The sequence below is a fragment of the Python bivittatus genome, unplaced genomic scaffold, assembly GCF_059951505.1.
Source record: "Python bivittatus isolate LINGU-HERP-01145 unplaced genomic scaffold, Pbiv_v1 ctg000590_np1212, whole genome shotgun sequence".
In the NCBI taxonomy this organism is placed as follows: domain Eukaryota; kingdom Metazoa; phylum Chordata; class Lepidosauria; order Squamata; family Pythonidae; genus Python; species Python bivittatus.
Genome location: NW_028277086.1, coordinates 20,463,307 through 20,483,977, shown reverse-complemented (window position 1 = coordinate 20,483,977; position 20,671 = coordinate 20,463,307). Strand labels below are relative to the sequence as shown.

The window sequence follows — 20,671 nt, the reverse complement described above, 5'->3', positions numbered from 1 at the left end:
AATTCTCCCCAACAATGACAACTGGGTTTTCTCCCATCTTAACATATCATTTTTAACTTCATTCCAAGTCTTAACATAATTGTTTTGAAATGACATGCAATTCATATTTGTCATGTTAATACCCAAGTATTACCTTCTTCTTGATCTTAAAACCCATTTTATTCATCAATTCTATTTGATCTTGTATCTTCATATTTTTTGTTAACATCTTTTTCTTCTGTTTATTAATCCTGAAACCTGCTAATGCACCAAATTCTTTTAGTTTTCCCACCAGTATTTCTATTTCCTTTAGAGGATCTTCTAAAACTAACACCAAATCATCTGCAATTTATAAGTCTCTTTTTTAATATTTACACCCTTAATCCTCTCATCTTGTCTTATTTCCAAAACTAAAATAAACAAGAAAGGGGACAATGGGCAATCTTGTCTTGTTCCTTTCTGTATCTCATATGGTTTGGTTAAGTCTCCATTAACAATTATGTGTGCCTTCTGTGAAATATAAATCGGTTTTATCCATTTTATAAAATTCTCTCCAAAGTTCATATTTCCAAAACTTTAAATGAAAAAGTCCAGTTCAAGTTGTCAAAAGCTTTCTCTGTATCTAAGAAAATCAGTGCTGCTTGTTTTTCGTTATGCTGTTCTAAATATACTAGGATATCCAACACCATTCTAATATTGTCTTTTGGTAAAAACCCACATTGAATGAATAAATTCTTGTAAAATTATTTTTAATCTATCAGCTAGAATCATTGTGAACAACTTATATCCATTATTCAATAGAGATATTGGTCTACAATTTCTTGTTAAAGGCAAATCTTGTCCCTCTTTAGGTATTAAAGCTATATTTGCCTCTTTCCAAGTCTCAGGTATGTAGAATAGAGTTCATCCTCAAAACATTTGTAATAAGAATCCAATAATCCATCTGGTCCAGGTGCTTTTCCTGGTTTAATCTTTTTTATAGCCAGAAACCTCTCTTATTGTTATAGGTCCATTCAAAATCTGTCTTTGTTTCCTTGTAATCCTTGGTAAATTTTGTTTTTTTAAGTATTAATCTATTTTCTCCAAAGGAATGTCATGTCCGTTATACAAATTAGAATAATACTGATGAAACACTTTTTGTATTGCCACATTATCCGTTAATAAGTATCTCCCACTTGAAGTTTCAATATCATTTTCTTTTTCTTTTCTTAATTTGTATGCTAGCCATTTCCCTAGTTTATTCGGAAATTCCATTTTTTTTTGCTTTGCATAGTTAATTTTTGTTTCCATCTCTCTTACTGTTAGCATCGATAGTTGTTCCTGTAAAAGTTTAATTTGATGAGAGATATTTATCTGCTCTGTTGTCTGTTCTTTAATTCTTTTCATTTTATCTCGTCAATAATAGCTTATGTTTTCTCTTGACTCTTCTTTTTAAGCTCAGTATTATGTTGTATGAAATAACCTCTAATAAAAGCTTTACTTGCATCCCAAACCATTCTTAAATCAGTGCCTTTATTTAGGTTGTCTTCAAAAAATTCTGTTAATTTCATTTTATAATCTTCCATGATTGCTTCTTTCTGTGACATTTCATTTAATCTCCATCTAGAAGAAGCAGATTTCCTTTTATAAACCAAACTCACAGGATTATGATGAAAAAAGTCTTTGGTAAAATCTCTACTTTAGAGATCTTAGTAGCCAAACTCTTTGAGATCTATTACTGAGAAGGATCTATGACTTTCTGAAAAGTAGGTATATTCATTACCATTTTTCTGTCTCCATGCATCCACTAGCCCTAGATTTTCTATCAAATCAAAAAAAGCATTTGATAATTTACCTTGAGTGATTTTGATATTTTTTCTTTGACGTTCTATCTAATTGTGGGGATATCACTCTATTCTAATCCCCCATCAAACATCAATTTTCATAAGAAAAACTTATTAATATCTCCATAAGTTGTTCATAAAAAGTCACATTGTCCTCATTTGGGGCATAAATCCCCAATACCATAGTCTTAGCCCCATATAATTCAACTTCCACCCCACAAATCTACCATATGCATCAGTCAGTACAAGTTCTGGTTTTAGTTGGAGATTAATATAGAAAATGACTCCATTTCTTTTTTTAGGTCCTGCTGAAATAAATTCTTCACCTAAATTTTTATAAATCAAATATATTGTATCCTTTTTCCAAATGTGAGTTTCCTGTAGACAAATTATATCTTGTTTTAATTTTTTTAAATAATGATTTTTTTTCTTTCCGGGGGACATTTGCTCCACTTATATTCCATGTTAAACATTTGTAATCCATAGTCAAACCAAAAATTTAGAAAAGTCAGTACCCATAGCCCTAATTCAGCATAATCTCTTTTAGATTCCATTTGCTTGTGTTGTTATGTTTGTGTAGTCTCCTCTGTGACCTCCATTTGAACCTCTTCCAGTTCTCCTTTAAATTTTTCCAAAAGTTCTCTCACCTTTTGAACAGAATTCAGTCAAAATCTCTGCCGTTTGAAGGTAAAAATCACACCTTCTAATTTATCCCAACAAAGGGGATTTTTTCTGCTTTAATTTTTCAGTCAAAAAAGAATATTATTTTCTCTTGCATAGAAGTCTAATGGATTATTTTTAGGATGATTATATCTGCATTGGCAATCTTCAATCTTGTGTTAAAATGCTGTTGTAATTTGTGATCCCTTGTCTTTTTCCTTACAAAATGTACCAAAACATCTCTTGGAACATTTCTTGTTCTCGAAAATTTTGAATTTATTCTGTAAATTTACTCTATCTCTACCTCAGTATCTTCCTCTTCCCAATCCAAGAATTTTGTCAAGGCTTGTATAATTCTTCCTCTAATATTCTTCCTTTTCATCAGAGCTTCCTATAATTCTTCCTTTTCATCAGAGCTTTCTGGGATAGCTCTAAATCTCAGACAAAATTCTTTCTTTCTCAATTTCTATAAAGCCAAAATTATCCAGCTCTCTCTCCAATTCTCTATCTAAAACTTCTGTTCTACTTTCCAAGATTTCCATCTTATTAACTTGTTTCAGATCTCCAGACATTAGTTTGTAAAACCTTTTGTTTTGTTTTCCATGTTTTCAAATCTATCATTTATTTTTTTCGAAAGCTGTAAATCTAGTCTCAAGTGGTTGAGCTGATTTATTACCAAACTCATCAAACATTTTTTGAAGTAAATCTAATGGAACTGCCTTTTCTGCAGGCTGTTCTAATGATCCCCTCCTTCCCTTAATTTGTGCAGCCTTCCGAGTTGTCATTACTTATAATCTCAAAATGAAAGTCTTGTCCAAAAATGAAAATTTCACACAAGAGGAAAGTAAAAGACAACTCCCTCCCCTTTTTCCTCTACATTCTTGTGCCTTTGAAGCTGTAATTGCTAGCACACACCACCTCTATATCTCCATGCTTACAGACAAGCAGTCAGTCATACTCAGGTTACTGTTATCTTTTGCTTTGTAAATTCCAGCAGTTATCTACAGTCTTTTAGCAGTAAGTGAAAAGCATTCCCACAGGAGGTCTGAGTCAATTGTTTAGTTCAGTTACAGTTTCTCCAATGCACTTTCATAAAAAATTAGTCTTTTAAAAATATGCCTCCCCTTTAGCCATTTTAAACTTTCTTAATTCATCCCATCTTAAGCTTTTTGCCTAATATTGTTAAAACTTATATCTTTAAATCCTTCTTTTAATTTTGTAATCCCCCTCAAAAATGAGACTCACCAAGAGGAGTACTTATCTGTTATAAAAGAAAGTCTCTTTCAAGCTATAAAATAATTATATGAGGGTTGTCTGTTCTTAATGTCCATATAGGCTACCCTGCAGCTGTGAACATAGATGGAATCCTGTACTCCCAGCCGCTCAACTTGCAAGCAACCCACAAAAACTTCAATTCCTGAAGTTTACTTATGGGGAGCAGCCGTCTGGAGATCATATGGGTTATTTCACGATCTCTACTTGTGCCAGAGAGTTTTCTGTGTCCAGTGTTGGCCCTCTGGGCACTGATCTCTGCTGTGGTGCTGTCTCTGTTCTCCCAAAGAAGATTAGACCTCCATCAGTCCCCCATTGGAAGTGGTTGTCTAAGCACTTCTTAATTATCTGAGGGCCCCCCTGACATGGCCCAAAGGACAAGTTCCAAGACATGGGCGGATCAGGACCTGCTGGGTGCTATGCAAGTCTCTGCTTCTGCAGCTCCCCCTGCCAACACTGAAACCTCTCCAGCCAAGATAGGTACCAAGAAGTAGGGGAGATATCCCCAGCTACAGCCTGAAGGCCCTGTGCCCTGCAAAATCAGCACCTTGCAATCTAGTGGCAAGTGGTTGAATCTTTAAGCCAGCTGGTTGCCTCATTGTTGGCACCATCTGGGTGAGAGGAGCTGCAACTTTGTGCGCTCATCAAGGAGAAGACTTGAACTGTGCTGTGGCTGCCCTACAGTTGCTGGAAGCAACTTTGGCATCCAGATTCTTGCTCTGTGTTCCGTGCCTCTTGTTCCTTGTTCCTATGTTCTTCACCAAGACTCCAGTTCTCCACTTGGTGTTTCTAAGTGTTCATTTGCTTCTCATGGACTGCTCAACCCACCTTTATGTCTTATCCTTAGCTTCTGGTAAACTTGGCATGCAGTGGGACATTCCCTCACCCTCTTTTAACTTACTGACTGATGAATTTAGGCCAAGATATACAAGGGCTAGCTTCCAACATTCTGTAATTTAATTAACCCTTGTGCATTGCAATAAACCTGCCTATTTTGAATCTCTTGCTTTCTAAATTATGAGCTGCTATAAGGGGCTTGACATTGATACAGATCTCTCCCTGATCTCTCAGATGAAGTCTGTAGGTCAGAAGTGCTTTTTTATTAGTTTTACTGGTAGACTCCAGGCTTGACTACTGTGGTGTGTTCTATATAGAATTGTCATTTTGTATAAGTCAGAAACTTCAATTGGTGCAAAATGCTGCAGCCAAATTGGTCCCCGGAGTATCCTGCAGAGAACTTATTACACCAATTTTGAAATATTTCATTTATTATAAGGTATTACTATTATTATTTTAATAATAATGATTTCATTTTTAAAGCTCTAAATGGCTTGGGTCCATATCACCCAAGATAATGTATCCTTTTGTGAGATTCTTACTACCTACTAAGATTATGGGGAGGCTTGCATCCAATGGCAGCTGAACCATCTGGCTCCTACCTGGAGTCAGTATGGGAACTGCCATCCATACAGGTCTTTAAAAGCTCTTTAAAAACATATTTTTCCATTGGCCTAGAATGGTTAATTGTTATTTAAGAATTTTTAATATTTCACCAATTTAATTTTATCTTGCAGTTTTATACTTTTTATGTGTTCTATATGTTTTAAATGTTTAGTGTTTCTATAGCACCCAGGGACTACAGTGATGGGTGGTCTAAAAATCATAATATATGTGATACAGTATATGATATGCTACAAGATGATATATAAATAAGAGATGTGGCCATTTTATTCCCAATATCAATGTTCAGAGGCTTTAATTAGCCAGATTAATTAAGGGAAGCTAGAATCCAATATAGATTGAGTTAATATTTTAATCTTAAACTAAATTTAATTAGTTACAGAAAATAATGATTAAACTGAGAAACTCCTTGAAGAACTTAACCTCCAACTCAGTACGAAACCGGTTTCTGTGGTCAACTAAGCCGCCCAGAGTCACTTTGTGTGAGAAGGGCAGCTATATAAATGTGACATATAAATAAATAAATAAACTTGCTATCTTCAGTTATGTATTAAGTGGTTAATACATGTAGATCAAACAGGGTTTATAAAAACTAGGCAAGCAGCAGACAGCATTAGGTTAGTTGTATATTTAATAGACTTGAATAAAAATAAAGACCAATTTGGAATTTTATTCTTAGATAAAAAACTGAAGAAGCTTTTGACAAAATATATAGGCAGTACATGTTTGCTGTACTAAACAGATTTGGATTTCCTTTGAGATTTATAAACTGGATTAAGATACTATATGAGTCACCCACATCTAAAGTAAAAGTTAATGGTATTTTTTCTGCTATTTTCCCATTATTCAGAGGAACTAGACAAGGGTGTCCACTTTCATCTTTGCTTTTTAATGTTTGCATGGAACACTTGGCTTGTGTTGTTAGACAACGTAGGGAGATTTATGGAGTAGTACATAATTCAGTTGAGCACAAATTGGTTTTATTTGCAAATGATATCCCTCTGTTTATTTCTAAATCTCATACTACTATTCCAGTGTTGATGCAAATGATAAATGCCTTTATTAAAATAGCAGGATATTCTCTTAACGGGTCCCAGTCAGAATTGATGCCAGTAGATGAAAATTTGGTTACCCATCTATTTAAGGAATATCAATTCCATATTTGTACCGAATCCATTAAATATTTAGGTATATGTATACCAAAAGATATAACTCAGTAACATGTAATATAAATAAAATTCTATATTTTTATATACGTATAAGAGGTTTATTCAGATATGGATAGATAAGAGTCATTAAACTGCACCCTTTGGAGAAAGGTGAACGCTCTCAAAATGAATATTATTCCCAGGTTAATTTATATTCTGGGAGGAATTCCTGTTCAAATATCTGGAAAATATTTTCGGAAAATAAATTCTTTGTTTAGAAAAATTTAATGGGGTTCTTTTGATTCTGAAAATATCTTTACAGAAAATGCAGCTACCAATTAATGAGAGGGGATTCAGTTTTCCAAATCTGGAGCTACATCATGAAGCTTACCTATTGTCAAGTATTAAATACTGGAAGCCAACAATTGGTGTTAATTTTCTGATTTGGGCAACATTGGAATATACATATATAGCACCTTTGGTTGGATAGACAGTATTAGGATCTAAATACAATGGAACTCTAGTATCTCTGGAAATGATTATGTCAGTTAGAAAGCTATGGAATGGAATGTCTAATAAAAAAAGATTCAAACTTTTTTCCCATGCTAAATTTACTTTATGGGGAAATCCAACATTAAAAATTGGGGAAAAGATGGTGATATGGAAAAATTAAATGGAAGTGGGGATATTGACTTTGGATCAATTGATAGATGATGAAGATGAATTTTTAACATATGCTGTGTTAAGAGATAAATATCATCTACCAGTTGTGACCCAATGGCAATATTTACAGCTACAACATTTGTTAACAACACTGTTTGGACCAGCAGCATTTTCAGCTTCTGAGACACCTGAGATACTAGAACAACTTGTTAAACCCTTTAAAACTAAAGAACCTACTAATAGCTTTTACAGATATTTGTTTTCAATAAATAAATTTGACACGCAGATGTTAAGAGATGAGTGGAATAAAGAATTAGAAGTTTCTGTATTACTTAGACAATGAGAGAGTGTGTTAACGTCTGTAGCATGGACCTTAAACTACGACTGATACAACAAAAAATAATATTTAGAATTTATTGGACTCCATTATGTTTGTATAGAAAAGGACTAAAACAGCATTTTGTTGGAGTTGTAAGAAGGATAATGCTTTTTGAAAACATGTTTTTACAATGTCCTGTACTTACTAAGTTTTGGGAGAAAGTAGTGGACCATATAAACACGACCGTGAGACAAAAGCTAAAATTTTCAGAGGATAATATTCTCTTGAATTACATACGTAGTACATGGAATTTGACAACTGGACAATGTAAATGGATTCTCTGTGCCCTTACTATGACTAAAAGACTGAAATTGCAACACTGGAAAGGTAAACGCATGGCCCCATTCACTCAGTGGATTGAAGACCTGATTGCACTTGCCACCTATGAATAGATTGCCTATAGACAGACTTTGTATGGACAAGTATAATGAAATATGGGACTCATTTATACAAAATACCAGTAGGTTAGGAAAAAGCATGATAGTTATATAATTGTATTAGAAATATATAATATATATGTGTGTATGTATGTATGTGTGTATGTATGTATACTCACATACTGTTTGCATTAGCTAAATATATATAGAATTCTAACTTCATTGTTGCAATGACATATTATATTTTAGATTTTCTTTTTTTAAAATTATTTTTCTGTTGTATTTTTTCCACTTATTTTTAGGCACTTATGTAATTCTTTTTTATAAAGTATGTATCTTTGTGTTTTGTTCCCTTTTCTTTCTCTCTTTTTTTTTGTTATTATTATAAAATAAAGGGAAAAAATAAAAAAGTGGTTAATACATGTAATTTGGAGAAAAATGCATTCCACTGGACGAAAAAGATTTAACCTAAATGTAAACATCTAAGCTGTTAATTGAAATCTAACTGCCAAGTTAACAAACTCTCCAACAGCCTAGTTGTTACTGGATGTTTGCAAATCATTCTACCTGATGGAATGCTTTTCTTAAAAATGTTTTTGACAGACTTAATTTTAGCCCTAAATTTAATAATTTTGTTTCCCAAATTTATTCTCCCTCAACAGCAGTACTGAAGATAAATACTTTCGACTCAGATCCATTTAATTCAAGTGGAAGCTCAGCAAGGGTGCTCATTATGCCCTATCTTTTTTTATTTCAGTCTTTATACAAGGTGCAGTTATTCGAACCATTCCAGTTGTACAGGGAATTGTAGTAAATAAGATAGTACATACAGTAAATGTATTACTGATAACATATTACTAGCAGTGGTTACCAGTCTTTTTCTTTCTGACATTTAAGATAGGGTTGACCCACTAACTCTTATTTAGCATTTGAGGCATAGCTATTGATAGATCTAATGCAATTTAGTTAGTTAGGAGATCAGCTACAACTAAGCTCCATGTCTGGCATAGGTCTCCAAGCTGGCTGCTTTTAATATCTTGATGTAACTGTTACATAGGATATTAGTTAGCTGAAACAACATGAGGATTTTAATCCCATTAAAAAGGAAAACTAAGAGACTTTCAGTTGTGATCTACAGAAAAAAATCAAGATTAAATTGGAGAATGGCTGCAAAGATGATTATTCTGCCTAAAATTGCTTGCTTTTCCCCATTTCTGCCAAACTGGTATCTAGAACCTGGCTTCTCATAATGGCAGAAATAGATACTGTATATTTATTTGCAAAGTGCCAAGGAAAGTCTAGGTTTATAGATTTTAAAATGTATCAACAATAGCGTAAAATGCTTAAAATGATCCAGGGACCATCTTCTATTTTATAGGTACATATAGATTCACCTCCAGTTGTTCCAAATGTTCAAAAATATCATTTCCTACCAATGCCTTTGAACAATTGACAAATCTTATTTTGCCAACCACGTCCAGAGTTTGGAAATAATGGAGACAAAAACTACCATCTGTAGTATCTCCATTAATCCTACTATTAGATTTTCCATAATGTAGGGAGACAAATATGTCCAATTCAGAGGATAGATGTCTAAAGTCCCTTAGTAGATTTTAGGAATATTTTTGATAGGGAAGGGCCTGCAAAACTCAATAAATCAAAGTATTTTCTTATAGCTTATAGCCACAGTACCCACACTGTGCACTGTGGCACCCCAGAGTGCCCCAGTGAACTCACAGGAGTGCTGTGGGGTATTTTACTACTTAATAAATGGAACTGTGTGTTCACTTCTGCACCCTGGGGTGCCAGATTGCACAGTTTGGGAACTGCTAGGGGTGCTGTGAAAATATTAGACAGCCAGAGTGCTGTGAACCAAGAAAGTTTGGGAACCTTCTGCTTATAGTATTTCAGTTTAAGAAGTTGCAAATTCATAAGTTCTGCACTAGCATCTGACAGAATGTCAGTATGAATTGCTCTTTAACAGAATTTGAACATCTCTTTATTTCATCTATCAATAGCCTGAAGGTTGTTTTGCCAGGCTGCACACCTTATAATTAGATACACAAGCCTTAAAGAATATAAAGAAAGTGATTTATGAATGTACACTTCGGAGTCTTTTCAGACTCACTATGGCATAATCTTTGAAAGAATTTCTGCTAAGAAGGCACTGTAAAGATAATATGCTGTTGGCATTATACATCAGTAAAGTAACATTGGGTAAACTCTGATTTTTTCCAGAGTATTAGAGAATATATAGTGTCCATGACAAATGGTTCCATATTTGATAGCACTATTTAAACATATTGAGATTTTGATCAGAGATATTTGGAAAAATTACTTTAATTGGTATAATTTATGCTTCAGTTTGAAATATATTACGCAGAACCTGACAAATGATTGGGCTATCTTTCCATATGGTAGAAGATCTGATTCACTGGTCTGATAGGGCCTTTGTCCTGCTCTTCAAACCAGACACTTGTTTAGGTATGTCAGTCACTGAACATGGAAGAGATCCAAACCCTACCCAGAAGTATAGAATATAACAGTGAGTTTGTAGATACTTTTATACCAATACCCCAGAGTAACAAGCCTCCAAACATGGCAGAGATCCCCAAAATATACCTAAAGTTCATAACGCATTACATAATCCACTAAAAGGAAAAAAAAGGTGGGAAACGTTGGGGGGAGAGGCAAGGGCCTACTTGTCAATTTTTTGACAGGAAATATATAGGTAGTTCTTGTTTACTGACCACTTGTTCAGCAACCATTCAAAGTTGCGATGGTGCTGAATGAGTGGTGCTTACAACTGGTCCTTGAAGTTCCCGCCATCGCAGTGCCCCTGTGGTCATGTGATTGCAATTCAGGCACTTGGCAACCAGCTCGCACTTAGAACAGTTGCAGCATCCTGCAGTCACATGATTGTCGTTTACAACCTTCCCTGCTGGCTTCCCACAAGCAAAGTCGATGGGGAAGCTGGCAGGAAAGGTAGCAAGTCACTCTGGTAAGTCCCCCCTGGCCTCCCTGCACTGGTGCCAAGCAGCAGTCTCTTTCCCTTGGCCTCCCTGTGCGTGCACTGAGCTACAGGCTTCTCCCCCCAGCTTGTATGTGGCCTGCACTGGGCCACCCAGGGCCTCCCCCACCCCCCTGCAGCACCTCTGCACTCCTTATCTGGGATTGTGGAGTCCTTGGGGTTCTCAAGCTCAGAGAACCCCAAGGACTCCACAGTTCAACCCTGAGCTACACATATTCTCTTCTATTGTTATCTGGGATTCCCACCACTTCTTGCTTAATGACCACCACATCTTGGGGTTACAACAGCAACCAGGACTGCCTGGATTGCCGTCGCTAAGCGATGCAGTCACGTGACATTGCACTTTATGATCACATCGCTTAGCGACAGCAATCACAGTCCCAATTGTCATCATAACTCGAGGACTATGTGTGTGTTTGTGTGTATATGTGTACTTTTTTACTATTGACTTACAGACAGCAGACAACGTATTGAGACTTGGTATCTGTTTTCGTATGTATGAACAGGGACTATTTTAATGCTGGCCAGACATAAACACAATTTTTATGGGAGATTTGATTTTCAGTTATTACAGAATCACCATGAGTGTGATAACTATAAGTGAGAACAGTTCCTAGCAGTTCTACTTACTTGGTGTTTGTTGGGGAAATTTTATACACTATGATTTTGGGGGGTATTTATTCAGAAAATTAATCTATAAATATTTGAACTGAGATATATGAATACTCTTACTTCATTATTTATTTATTTATCAGATTTATATAGCCACCGATCTTACATAGTGACGTAATTTCTCTTTCCCTATCTCTTCAGTATTAGTGCTAAGTATCATAAATCAGTCTGCACTTAATTTAAAAGATTCTGAAATGTTGGTTTGGGTAAAGGAATCACTACCATAAACATTACATTGTTCAACCCCTTTTTTATATGTATGTATGTATGTATGTATGTATGTAAATATGCATGTATATACTTAAGTTAAATTTCCCAATCTGCTGCACTCTGGATTGGGAGGACTGGGAATTATAATCCCAACACCTTGAAAATACCAGATTTGGCAAAGCTCACATATTTGGTAATTTTTTCTAGATTTCTGTCTTATTGCTGAATCCTTGAAATAGCTAGCAATAAATCAAATAACAGTTACATAATTTGAACAGAAGATGGCTCCTCATTTAACACAATCCACTCTGCCAGGAAGAATAGATAGGAAAAAAACCCCCTATGATGCCCAGTTTCCTCACCATTTCAACTTAAAGTTGTCAACTCCAGCTGAAACCAATCCAGGACATTTCTACCTCCCCAATAAATGTGTGCTTTTGACATTGTGTGAGTGTGTGTGTGTGTGTACATATATACCTCCTAGAAGCCATCATAAAAAAAAGGCAGGTCTAGGACAACCCCTCCCCCCAATATTAGTTGAATTAATAGCTGCTGATGAAAATTAAAGCTAGTGAAATAAGATACTCTGTTTATAAAATTAATTGTGTCTTTCAGAATCAGGATGAAACAAAGCTTTGCATGTACTAAGGTAGAACTGACTTAAAGAAGATTAGAAATTCTTCCTAAAATAAAACAACAATTGATTAATTCATAAAACCAGTTGCTGATATATCTATAGAGGGAAAATTAAATATAAATACAAGACTAGAGGGTTATAAGCCAGGTAAAACAATACCCAGTTTTAATTAAAAAATCTGTTGAATAAAAGCAGTCATTAAAAGCTGAAAGAATAGGGCAGGTTTTACCTGAGATGTGAAAGTATTTAAAAGTCTTTGATAAACAGGAAAGAATATTCTTAACACCACACACACACACACAAAAACCCACACACATTTTTACTACTGTACTTCCGACAACAGTCATTTGGAAAAGGGCCTCTAAGAATATAAACTATGGTGAAGAAAAGTGTTTTACTTCTATCTTTTTTGAGTTCTCATATATTTTCTCAAATCAAATTAATTTACGAGTATGATAAAATATGTTGCAATTTTAGTAGAACTATATGAATTTATGGAAGAATTAATCTGGTGGTTGTCATTACTGTATTGACTAACAGTTTCCGTGCTGCTGATCATGGACTGTGAGTATTCTGGCAGGATGCTTCGTCGGTATATTCCCTGTTGTCTGTATGTTCTGCTTGATTTGATGAAATCTTGTATTGTCCTCTGCATTATATGCAGTGTTTGTGGACTGAATCAAATATTTAGTGGACCAATAAGTGCCTTTGTTTGTTGGGAAAGTGGCTATGATCTCTTCCCCTCCCTCATATCATGCTTTAAGCAAATTTCAAATACAGCAGATATTGTTTGCAAGAATAATCCTACTAAAGAAGAGGAGATATATTGAATGATTTGGCCATTTAAATAATTGGCATTATATGAAGTGCTTATCATATGTAACATTATTTGGCTTGACAAAAATTTGAACTGGGTTTGTGTGTGCTGGAAGTTGATATACAGTATCACTGTGAACAATGTGTAACGTAGGATGTTGGTATTTACCTCAGTTCTTTATTTTTTCCTCTGTATTAGAATAGATTGATTTTATCATAGTTTGTTAGCTTAACAGGTCTATTTATATGTATGATTATTTTTTTTACTTGAACCTTTTTAAACAGAAACAACTATGATCTGCTGCACTAAAATCATTATGTAACAAATAGTATTACAATACTAATTCTATCATCGCTGTCTCTATCACTATCATCATTTCCTCATGCACAGATTATGCCAAAGTTTTTTTTATAGTCACACATATAGTAAGTCTATGTGAACAGTGTAAGGTTAGATGATGGAGTGGTAAACGCTTCTGATTCCTGACTACGTTAGCACACCCAGCATTGTCTGTGCTTTTCTTCTATTCATTAAGAAGGAAAACCATCAAGTTAGAATAATACTGTTGCAGCAGTAAAAGGATACAAGTTACTTAATAATTTATCACTCTCATGAATTTGTAAATGATGTGGAATGAACTCGTTCTAATTCCTGTTATTATAATGTCTGGGGGTGTTATATTTCTATGTTAAGGTAGATTAATATATTGTTGGACACTTTATTTTCATAACGTGGGGACATTTTTACAAATGTTAATTTTATATTTACTAATATAAAACTACTAATATGGATAATGTCTTCCCAGTAGCTATGTCTTCACTTTTTCATAAACATTTATAAATTAAAATTAATTATAAAATTATTTAAAATTAATTATAAAATTATTTAAAATTAATTTTAATTATAAAATTAAAATTAAAGCTACCCAACTCATGATGATTTGAGACAGTATGCAAATTAAAAATATCTACTTAAAAAAAATAAGTAAGTAAAAAAAATGGCTATAACTAGGGGGAATTGTCAAACCCCAACAATACTTACATAGTCCCATTCAGGCAGACACACATTCCACCTAACCCATAGCATGGAGAAAATGCCAAGGCTCATTTAAGGGACAGCAGGGTAAAGGCTATTTGAACCCTGGGGAGATACTTTTTCAAAGGGCAGGTGCTGCAACAGAGAAGGCATCCCTTTAAGTTCCCATCAGATGGCATTGCTTAATAGATAGGACCTGGAACATGTTACTTTATAAGATTTTAGAGGATGGTCAGAAACAATGGGAGAAAGGTGATTCATCAGAGAGTCAGCCCCATGGCCTGAGGGGCTTTATAGGTGACATCTTGCACCTTGAAACACACCCAGAATTTCTTTGGTAACTAGTGCAGTTTGTGCAGCAGAGGTGTTACATGGAAGTATTGAGGCATACCCAGACTGCTTGCTCTACCACATTCTGGACCAGCTATAGGTGGCAAATGACAGTTGGAAGTAGATTGTGTTGAAGGGTCCACACACATGAGTGACTGTGAGAACAGACCCTCAGTCCAAGAAAGGATGCAATTAGTACACCACATGCATCTGAGCAAAGGTCCTCCTAGCTGCAGCTGCCACCTGCTCTTTGAGCAAGAGAATAATCCCCAAATCACACACAACTAAAAATGGAAAATCCATAGCATTGGAGGACTTGGGAAAACATAGCCACTAGGTCTTGTCTAGGTTGAACTTAAGCCTGTTCCTTCCCATCCAGATCCCAACAGCTTTTAGGCAATGGGACAAGACCTTGACAGCATCATTGGTTGGCTCTAGGTCAAGATATATAGCTGGGCATCATCTCCATTATTGATAATACCTAATGTCTCACAGTGAAGAAATTGAATATGAAAAGAGGTTAGATATTTCAGCAGAATAATGATTTGCAACATCCTTCCAATCAATCTTTAAAGTATTTATAGAAAAGAAAAATAAAGATTTTGGAATGGCTTTCACAGACATGAATTTTATTGAAGATGTCAGACGTGCAGTACATGCAAGGAAACCTAAAAATATTTCTGAGTTAGAAAAGTTCTATAAGGAAGAGTGGGAAAAATTCAAAAAGCAAGAAATAGAAATATTCTTATCTAGCCGCAGGAAATGTTTGGAAATATTAATTCTGTCAGATGTACCGAGCAAGGCCTCAGGAGGGCTGGCATGGGCGGTGCATGAGTTGGGGGGCACTGGGGAAGGGCTTGGTGCCCTGGTGCAGGCCATGTGTGAATCGGGGGGGGCTTGGGAAGCCTGGTGCAGGCCGTGTGTGAGTTGGGGGGGCCAGGGGAGGGATGTGCGCAAGTCGAGGGAAGCTGGGGAGGGCTTTAGAAGCCTGGTAGAGGCTGCGTGTGGTCGGGGGAGTGCTGCAGGTAGGAGCGACTTACCGGAGTGACTTGTAACCTTCCATGCTAGCTTCCCCATTGACTTGGCTTGTGGGAAGCTGGCAGGGAAGGCTGCAGATGTTGATCATGTGACATAATTGTGAGCTGGGCACCTGAGCATCTGGATTGTGATCACTTCATCGCAGGGGTGCTGTGATGCCTGGAACTTCAGAAACCAGTCATAGTTTCATTTTTTCAGTGGCGCTGTAACTTTTAACAATTGCTGAATGAATGGACGTAAGCTGAGAACTACCTGTATTCTGAAGTAGCTAATAATTAAAGTAGTGGTAACTGTAGGATAATCAGTGAATGCTTTATCAACAACAGTGAAAGAAATATATTCATTCTGAGGAAGCCTGCAGTACAAAGTGTAAACTGAAAAAAGTGCACAGTGCATGCGAACACCTGGTATAAGTTAAACTTTGTCTTGTAGGGTTACTTCTGTTTCTCTCATATTTTATATGAGAGAAACAGTAAACAGTACTGGATGGGGTGGCACTGCCCCAGGCAGACCCTGTGCGCAATCTGGGGTTCCTCCTGGACTCATGACTCCTGCTTGAAGAGCAGGTGGCAGTCATGGCTAGGAGGGCCTTTGCACAGCTTCGGGTTTTTCTACTCACTGTCACTCATGCCCTAGTCACTTCCTGTTTGGATTTCTGTAATGTGCTCTACATGGGGCTGCTCTTGAAGAGTATCCGGAAATTTCAACTGGTGCAAAATGCAGCGGCGCAGGCAGTTATGTGTGCCCCTAGAGCAGTATATGTTACACCTCTGCTCCCCGAACTGCATTGGTTGCCAGTTTGCTTCCGGGCCCAGATATAGCTATAGGCCCTCTTTGTGAGATTGGGTTGTAGGGATCCGTTGGGACTGCTGCTCACTTACCTTCTCTCCTGCAGTGTAACAACATCTCTACCCAAGCTCCTTGACTCTACAGCTGACTTGATGGTACAGTTCCCCAGGCTTATCCTTTTAGAGGACTTCAACCTGCCTTCCTTGGGGCCGAAATCAGAGGTGGTTCAGGAGTTTGTGGTCACCATGGCAATCATGGACCTGGTCCACTTATTAATGGATCTTATTAAGATCACACATTAGAATTGGTCTTTGTTTTGGAGCAGTGGCATTGTGATCTGGAGTTGGGGGATGTTAATATCAGTCCCTTGTCATAGATAGATCATGCCCTTTTAGCCCTAGAGTTCTCTGTGGCTGCTGTCCACTGCAGGGAGGAGGGACCTATTTGATTGGCCTGTCCCAAGTGAATGATGGACCAAGTGTAGTTTCAAAGGGAACTTGGAGTTTTCCCCAAAGCTCTGGTGAACAGTGCAGCCGAGGCCTTGGTTGTAGCTTGAAATAAATATGTGGCAGACTTGGACTGGATTGCACAGACTCTCTGTGATCATGAATCCCATAAAGCTTCCTGATTTACTGAGGAGCTCTGGGAGATGAAGTGACACAAAAGAATCTAGAGTGCCACTAGCAAAAGATAAAGAGTGAAACTTATTGGGCACAGGTAAGAGCCTTTATTTGGACTTATCTTGTGGTGATAAGAGTGGCAAAGTGTGTGCACATTCTTATTGTATTACAGATGGCTGGTGGCCCTCTTTCAGGGGACCAGGTCCCTTATGGGTAAGGAGGAGTTGACAGAGCCCTTGAAGTGCTGCTGTGAGGAATATTCTCAGTATCTGTTGGACAAAGTTACTCAGCTTAGAGTGAAGAGTTGGGCAGGGCCTATGGAAATGACTGAGACATACATGAGCTCAATTATGTGGGAAAAGTTTGATCAGGTCAATCCTGAGAAAATGGACAGGGTCCTTGATGTTGTGAGTTCTGCCACCAACAGTGGTGCCTCTCCTGATTGGTTAAGGCCTCCCAGGAGGTGGCACGTGGTTGGGTCCAAGTGTTGATTAATGCCTCATTGCGGGATGGGGTGGTGATCCTACCTTGAAGAAGACAGTGGTACCTCCCCTCTTCACAAGAGGCCATCCTTGGATCCAATGATGCTGGATAGCTTTTGTCCAGTCTCCAACCTTCCCCTTTTAGGGAAGGTTGTTGAGAGGGTGGTAGGTACTCAGTTTCAGAGGGCCCTGGATGAAGTGGATTACCTGAACCCTTCCCATGCAGGAGTTAGGCTGGGTTACAATACTGAGATGGCATTGGTCATGCTTGTGGATGACCTCTGAACGGCATCTACCCTCGTTCTTGTGGATCTCTTGCTAGCTTTCAATACCATCGATCATGGTATACTCTGGGCCAGGTTCAGGAGTTGGAGGGCACTGTTCTGCTGTGGTTCTCCTCCTTCCTTTTGGCCAATTCCAATTAGTGTGGGGTAGAGATCTAACTCTAAGCCCCTGCACTGTGGGGTGTCTCAGGGTTTGGGTCTCTTGTCACTTTTTATTATCTACATAAAACTGTGGGGTTAGGTTATTTGATGGCATGGGGTGCAGTATTATCAGTAAGCTGATAATACTTAGTTATATGTTTCCACCCTGTGCCAGTCAGGCAGTGCTGTTGAGATGCTAACCAAGTTCCTTGAGGTTGTGAGGACCTTTATGGGGATGAACTGGCTCCAAATGAACCCTAGCAAGATGGGGTGGCTCTGAGTTTTTGGTCCCCATGGATCTGGTAGGATATTATATTTGATTCTTGATGGGGTAGCACTTGCCGAGGCAGAGCTAGTGGTAATTTGGGGATCTTCCTGGATTTACAGCTCCTGCTCAAGGGGTAGGTGGCAGTCATGATTATCTTTGTACAGATTCATCTTGTGCACAGGTTGCACCCATCCTTTGACTGGAAAGCCTTGCTCACAGTCACTCATGCCTTGGCCACTTTCTGATTGGATTATTGCAATGCGCTCTACTGTGATGGAATGTATCTATGAGGAGGATGAGGATGTGGGAGATCAAGGTTATCAGGAAGGAGTGGGTGCATTCCAGGAGGGGAAAGGAGGCAAGAGACAATACAGTCCGCAGGGGGAGCATGGGAAGAGTAAGAGGTTCAGGATAGCCACTCCCTAGAATCTCCCAGGGTATATCCTCTAGTTGCTGTAGTATAGATTTAGTTTGGCAAGATTCTGTCTATAAGGTGTAAGCAAATAAAGGAACTTTACTTGACTGGACTGTTTCACCATTGTTCTTGGGCTGGGCCTGACATCTACATGGGGCTGCCCTTGAAAACCACCAGGAAGTTACAACTAGTCCAGAATGCAACAGCACATGCAGTTTTGGGCACCCCACAGTTTGTCTGTATTACACCACAGCTGCACAAGCTGCACTGGCTTCCTGTTTCTTCCAGATGCAGTTCAAGGTCCTGATTATCACCATTAATGTCCTGAATGGCTTGAGGCCAGGTTATTTGCAGTATAGGCATACCTTGGAGATATTAGGGGTTCAGTTCCAGTCCACCGCAATAAAGCGAATATCGCAATAAAGCGAGTCACACTAATTGTTTGGTTTCGCAGTGCATATAAAAGTTACATTTACACTATACTGTAGTGTGAAATAGTATTATGTCTAAAAAAAATGTACATACCTTAATTTAAAAATTTCTTAAAATAAGACAACAATGAAGTTTGCCGCATCGATTGACTCTTCCTTTCATGAAAGATTTCTCTGTAGCATGCAATTCTGTTTGATAAACGCAATATCTGAGAAGTGTAATAAAGCAAAGTGCAATAAAATGAAGTATGCCTGTACTGCCTCTCCCTAAGGGTATCTACCCCTTCTGCTGGGTCTGATAAGGTGGGCATGCTCCAGGTCCCTTCCCTTAAATGTTGTCATCTGGAGGGACCTAGGAAACTCGCTTCTCTGTAGGCAATCCCCCCCTCGTCTAGCCCTCTGGAAGGCCTTAAGAAGCTGGTTCTTTCCCCAAGCATTGGGTTAGGGTGAGGCTGGAGCTCAATGAATGTAATTGTTTATGTATTGAGGAATATTGTTTTAGGGTACTGGGAGTTGTTTTTTGATTTTGGTTTTAATGTTTTCTTTTATGTTTATTGTTGTTTTTATGAGCCACCAAGGTTTATGGTACATAAGGTAGGTGGCCATATAATTTTTTAAAATACATACATATATCTGAAATACTAACAAACTCTGGAAAAATTTTGATTCAGCACATTTTGGGGTTTTTTAACTTTCACTCAGATAACTTTTTGTTTTGATCAAATCAGATCAGCATATTCTCAATATGAGTCTAAATATTCTGCATGAACTGTTGCATAAACGTTATTGACCTTAGCCTGTAGTGCAGTTAGCTTGTAGGAATTATAGAAAAAAATCAAACCAAGTCAGGAATAAAAAGCTTGTAACCCTTCTACCTCATATAGAGGATGAAAAGTAGATCACTATATTTGATAAACCATGATGACTTTCCATACATCATACACATAACGCAGATTGAAAATAGTTTTGTCTACTTCTGGAATACTGGACCTGTCAGTCACTTCTAAGACTTGTAACTAGTCACATGCTTTTCTGTGTTTCAGATAAAGAATTACAGTGGTACCTCTAGTTACGAACGCCCCTCCTTATGAATTTTTCGAGATACGACCAGCTCCAGCCCCAAAAATTTACCTCGTGTTGCGAACCACCTCGAGTTAAGAACCAGATCCGCAGCCATTTTCCCTCCTGTGACACGTGGTCCGCAGCCATTTTCCGCCTGTTCCACGTGGTCCGCGGCCATTTTTCCGCCCATGCCACGTGGTCCGCGGCCATTTTCCACCCGTTCCATGTGGTCCGCAGCCATTTTCCGCCCGTTCCACGTGGTCCACGGCCATTTTTCTGCCCGTGCCACGTGGTCCGCGGCCATTTTCCACCCGTTCCACGTGATCCGCAGCCATTTTTCCGCCCATTCCACGTGGTCCACAGCCGTTTTTCCGCCCTGCCACGTAGTCCGCGGCCGTTTTTCCGCCCTGCTGCGTGGTCCGCGGCCGTTTTTCCGCCCTGCCGCGTGGTCCGCGGCCGTTTTTCCGCCCCTGACACGTGGGCTGCGGACGCTGGAACAGATTAATGGTAATTACATTGAACCTTATGGGAAAATTTGCCTTGTGTTACAACCAATTCGAGTTGCAACCAGAGTCACGGAACGGATTAAATTCGTAACTCGAGGTTCCACTGTATACTTGAAATGTTATGGACAAGATGTAGTCAAT

General features: G+C 37.9%; 1 protein-coding gene across 7 annotated transcripts in view; it reads left to right on the top strand.

The window, feature by feature from the left end:
• Positions 1 to 20,671, top strand: part of RIMS2 (regulating synaptic membrane exocytosis 2) — a 350,682-nt gene that overhangs the window by 37,394 nt on the left and 292,617 nt on the right. The window lies entirely within an intron of this gene.